This window comes from Vigna unguiculata, chromosome 6 (assembly GCF_004118075.2).
Source record: "Vigna unguiculata cultivar IT97K-499-35 chromosome 6, ASM411807v1, whole genome shotgun sequence".
Classification (NCBI taxonomy): Eukaryota; Viridiplantae; Streptophyta; class Magnoliopsida; order Fabales; family Fabaceae; genus Vigna; species Vigna unguiculata.
In genome coordinates this window covers 18336438-18342437 of record NC_040284.1, presented here as the reverse complement: position 1 = coordinate 18342437, position 6000 = coordinate 18336438, and positions in this window count along the sequence as shown.

Here is a 6000-nt window from a genome sequence, read left to right as displayed (position 1 = left end):
ACAATTAAAAGAGAGTAAAAAAGTGTATAACCAAAGTAACAAAAAGAAGAGCTACAAAATAAGAGTCAAACATTTTCATGAAAATAAATAAATAAATAAAGATAATCAAATGTGTAACCTAAAAATTATTTCATAGAATGAAATTGAGGAACACCTATTTGAACATAACCATGTACAGAGAGTAAAAATTATGTAATAAGAAGAAGAAAAATTACCTTCAAAATTAAATCTTGAAAAACAAACCAAACAATTGAGAGAGTAAACAAAGTGTATAACAAAAAACAAAGAGAATGAGAAATATGTTATATATATATATATATATATATATATATAATATTATATTATATATTATATTACTATGTATATATATATTATATGTGTGGATATCTTATGTTTATATATATATAATTATTTATATATATTATATTATATTATATATTATATTATTATTACTATGTATATATATTATATGTGTGGATATCTTATGTTTATATATATATATATATATATATATATATATATATATATATATATATTTTTTTTTTTTTTATAGATATATATTTATTTTAAGTATATATTATATTATATTATATAATAATATAAATATAATAATATATATTATATTATTATGTATATATATTATATGTATATGCGTAGATATTTTATGCTTTTATATATATATATATATATATATATATATATATATATATATATATTTCTTTTAAATTTTTATAAATTTGTCATGTTATAAATTTGTTTATAAAAGATCTCACTAGTTAAATGATTAATTTGTTTTATACGTATATATTATATATATTATATTATATTATAATGTATATATATTATATGTATATTATATTATATTATATTATATTATATTATATTATATTATATTACATGTATATGTGTAAATATATATATATATATATATATATATATATATATATATATATATATATATATATATATATAAAAGTATATTTTATTTATATGTATATATACTATATTATATTATATTATATTATATTATATTTTATGTGTAAATATATTATTTATTTATATATATTTTTTAGATTATTTAATAAACTATAAATAGTTTAGTAATTTAAGCGGGGACGGGTATTTGTGTAACACCCCCGGATCCTCTTGGGCTTACCAGGCATCCCACCTGCCACCCTCAAACCGGTTGTGTTAGGTCTGCAGCCCAATACACCCCAACCCATCACCCTTCTCCGTCCATTCATACTGGGTGGGTTGTTGTCAGTGGGAATCGAACCCCCAACCTGACCTTTAACACCTCTGGCCACAACTGGTAGCATTTTCTGGCCACAACTGGTAGCATTTGCTGGTGAGCCAGAGGTGTTAAAGGTCAGGTTGGGGGTTCGATTCCCACTGACAACAACCCACCCAGTATGAATGGACGGAGAAGGGTGATGGGTTGGGGTGTATTGGGCTGCAGACCTAACACAACCGGTTTGAGGGTGGCAGGTGGGATGCCTGGTAAACCCAAGAGGATCCGGGGGTGTTACAATTTGGGCGGGTATATATATATCCCCATCCCCATCCCCATCCCCAGTTGAAAATTTCGGGTATTACCTATACCCATACCCATACCCAGTCAAAGCGGGGATTCTCCGTCAAAACGGGGACGGGTTCGGGTGATACCCACGGGCACGGGTTTATTTGCCATCTCTATATGCATCCACTGGTAAGATAAAATTAACAAATGACTAGCTCAGATCATGAACCAAAGTTACAAATATCTTCAAATTGTTGAATTCATTCTCATTTTGAATTTTAATCAATATTCGAGCATGTTTCTCCAACGTTCATATTTTGGTATTCTTTCTTTGTCTTTATAGGTGAAGTAGTGAATGAATCAAAAGATAAAAGAAGAATGGTAGATGAAGAAGGGGATAGAAATGATGTTACAATTAATTCACGAATTAACTCTCTTATGTGACTCATTTGAAATATTATGATGAACCCAAATATGATTTAATAAAATATAAGGATTTATTGATTATTATGGAAAGTTATAATAAAATTAAATATAGATAAAATAAAGCTCAACCCAACTTGATGGACTTTGGTTTATGAAAGAGGATTAAAGTTATATCTCTAGTCATAAAGTTCTTTCATAGTAAACCATCAAGAAAGAGAGTGTGAGAAGATAAAGAAAGACAAAAAGTTAAATTGGAAAAAATGATGTAGAAGAACAGATATTGAAGAACGCATTTTCATTAGATCTCTCATGGATTAAAATTACTATCTCATTATGATTTATGTACATGAATGTGTGAAAATTATAAATATTAAAATCCTTTTTGTGGTTAGTTGATATATATATATATATATATATATATATATATATATATATATATAAAATGAAATAACTGACTTAAAACTAAAAATATTGGGTTAAATTACTGTTATGGTCATTTTATTTGTCAAATAATGTCACTTTGGTCAAGTTTTTTTATGTGTTTTCATTCCTCTTACGATCTTCGAGTTTAACAACATTGGTGTAAACCCATTTGATAATTTGAATCTCATTAAACCACATTCTTTTTAAAAAAAAAATTTAAACACATTAACTGTTGTAATACTACCAGTTACTGCAAAAGTTTTGAACGTTGCCTCCAGCATTTATTTTTTCGCTGCTGCAATTTTGTTTGTGGTGCAAAGATTCTTCAGTTTTAATTCCATAATTATTGCAATGATTATGATTAATATTACCCATGTACGTTGCAAATCTGCTTTTGAACGTTAGGTGAGCAATATGGAATTTCAGCCCATTCCATTCACTCCTTCACACCTATAAATAGGTGGCTTTTGTGCTCTCCAAAACACACTATCTCTCAATCTTCTCCTTCATTCTTCAAGCTCTCTTCCTCTATCATATTTTTCTTCTACTATCTGGGTTAAATACTCTCTCAAGAGTACTTTCTTGCTAGTTCTGAGATCCTCGGAAGATCCGAGAAGTTCCTATTGTATCCTGAGGGGCTTGCGCACACACCGCGGATAAGTCCTTAAGGGCAGTGAATTTACACGCCTCAGGAAATATTGTTTTGTTTGTGATTTGTCAGTTTTAAACAACAATCTTAAGGACTTATGGCTGACAACAACAACAACTCTACTACTTTGGAGAATCAAAATAGTTCCGGAACTCCGACCGTCTTTGCGAAACCATTTCTGGATGTATCAAAAATTGAGATATTCTCTGGGCAGAACTTTCGACGTTGGCAAGAACGTGTGTCTACTCTTCTAGACATGTATGGAGTAGCTATGGCTCTTTCAACTTCAAAACCTGACGAATCCAGTGCCAAACAAGTTGAAGATTGGACTTATGCAAACAAGGTATGCCGACACACCTTACTTAGCGTCTTGTCTAATGATTTGTTCGATGTGTATTGCTCATATAAGGAAGCGAAAGAAATTTGGGATTCATTGATTCTCAAATATACTGCTGAGGACGTCGTCCGACAAAGGTTCGTTATAGGGAATTACTACTGTTGGGAAATGATCGAAGATAAAGACATAAAGATTCAAATCAACGAATATCACAAGTTACTTGAAGATATCAAAGCAGAGAACATACTCCTGCCTGATGAGTTTGTTTCAGAACTTTTGATCGAGAAATTACCGTCATCTTGGACTGACTATAAACAATAGCTGAAACATAGACACAAGCAAATGACGCTTCAAGAGCTCATTACACACATCATAATAGAAGACACCAACAGGAAGGAGAGTGCAACTGCAAGGGCCAAAGCTTTATCCACAAAGGAAAATGTGGTAGAAGACAAACTTGCTTTAAAAAGGTACGAGAACAAACCTGATCACAAAAGGAAAAATAACTTTCGAAATACCCGTCCTAATGGATCTAACTCCGTCTTTAAGAAAAAGGGTAATTACTTCGTATGTGGGAAGCCAGACCATCATGCACCTCTGTGCAGGCGCAAAGCAAGAAACGACAGTCCTCCTAGGGCAAATATAGCCCAAGGGGAAGATGATACTATAGTTGCGGTCGTTTCTCAAGTAAATCTGATTACCAATGTGAGCAAGTGGGTGGTAGACTCTGGTGCTACCAGGCACATTTGTGCAAACATGAGTGCTTTTACCTCCTACACTAGTGTAGGGGATGGAGAAGAACATGTTTATCTTGGTGATTCCAGGACAACTCCAGTCATTGGAAAAGGAAAGGTTCTTCTAAAACTCACATCTGGGAAGACTCTGGCCTTGAGTGATGTGCTACATGTGCCCTCTATCAGAGTTAATCTAATCTCTGTAGCACTACTGGGAAAAGTGGGGGTTAAAGTGTCATTTGAATCTGACAAGATTGTAATGACAAAAAATAATGCTTTTGTGGGGAAGGGATATTGTGATCAATGTCTCTTTGTACTTAATATTTCAGAAATTATAAATGAATCATGTTCTTCTGCTTATATCGTTGACTCATATGATATGTGGCATGCTAGATTAGGACATGTGAATTCCTCGTATGTTATGAAATTGCAACGACTAGGATTAATTAATATGCATGATAAACAAAGTGGTAAATGTGATGTATGTGTAGAATCCAAAATAACTAAGAAAACATGTTATCCCGTAGAACGTCAAACAGAATTGTTAGGATTAATTCATACTGATCTAGCTGATTTAAAACAAACCATGTCTAGAGGTGGTAAAAATTATTTTGTAACCTTTATAGATGATTATTCTAGATACACCAAAGTGTACTTAACCAAACGTAAGGATGAAGCCTTTGATGTGTTTTTAACTTATAAAGCAGAAGTAGAAAATCAATTGAATAAGAAAATTAAGAGGATTAGATCTGATAGAGGTGGTGAATATGTTTTATTTAATGACTTTTGCGTAAAAGAAGGTATTATCCATGAAGTAACCCCACCATATTCACCTGAGTCTAATGGAGTAGCTGAGAGGAAAAATAGAACTCTTAAGGAAATGATGAATGTCATGCTTATTAGTTCTAGTGCACCTGATAACCTTTGAGGAGAAGCCCTTCTTATTGCATGTTTTTTACAAAATAGGATACCTCATAAGAAAACGGGTAAAACTCCCTATGAGTTATGGAGAGGGTATCAACCTAATCTTAAATATCTGAGAGTGTGGGGGTGCCTAGCTAAAGTAATGTTACATGATCCCAAGAAAAGAAAAATAGGCTCTAAAACCTCTAATTGTATGTTTTTGGGTTATGCTGAACATAGTGTTGCCTATAGGTTTCTTGTTCTTAAAAGTGATGTGATTGAACATAATACTATTGTGGAGACAAAAAATGTTGAGTTTTTTGAACATATATTTCCTTTAAAGATTAGTGATACATCTGAACAACCTATAAATACTTATAGTGATGCCATGAGTGAGGGTTTAAGAAGAAGTAAAAGGCAAAGGAAAGAAACTTCTTTTGGAGATGACTTTTATACTTATCTAGTTGAAAATAATCCAACAAGTTTTTTAGAGACTACTAGTGCTTTTGATGCAAAACAATGGGATAAGGCTATTAAGACTGAAATTGAATCAATTGAGAAAAATAATACTTGGACCTTAGTAGATTTGCCTAAAGGAGCAAAACCCATTGGTTGTAAGTGGATCTTTAAGAAAAAGTATCATCCTGATGGATCCATAGATAAATATAAGGCAAGGTTGGTAGCGAAAAGTTTTACTCAGAAACCCAACATAGATTACTTTGATACCTTTGCCCCTGTGACTAGGATTTCCTCTATTCGAGTTTTGTTAGCTCTAGTAGCTACCCATAAGCTAGTGATACATCAAATGGATGTTAAGACTGCTTTTGTGAATGGTGAATTAGATGAGGAAATTTATATGACTCAACTTGAAGGGTGTGTTGTCCCTGGTCAAGAAAATAAGGTGTGCAAACTTTTAAAATCTTTGTATGGGTTAAAACAAGCACCAAAACAATGACATGAAAAACTAGATAATGTGTTACTTTGTGATGGCTTTTCACCTAATGATGCT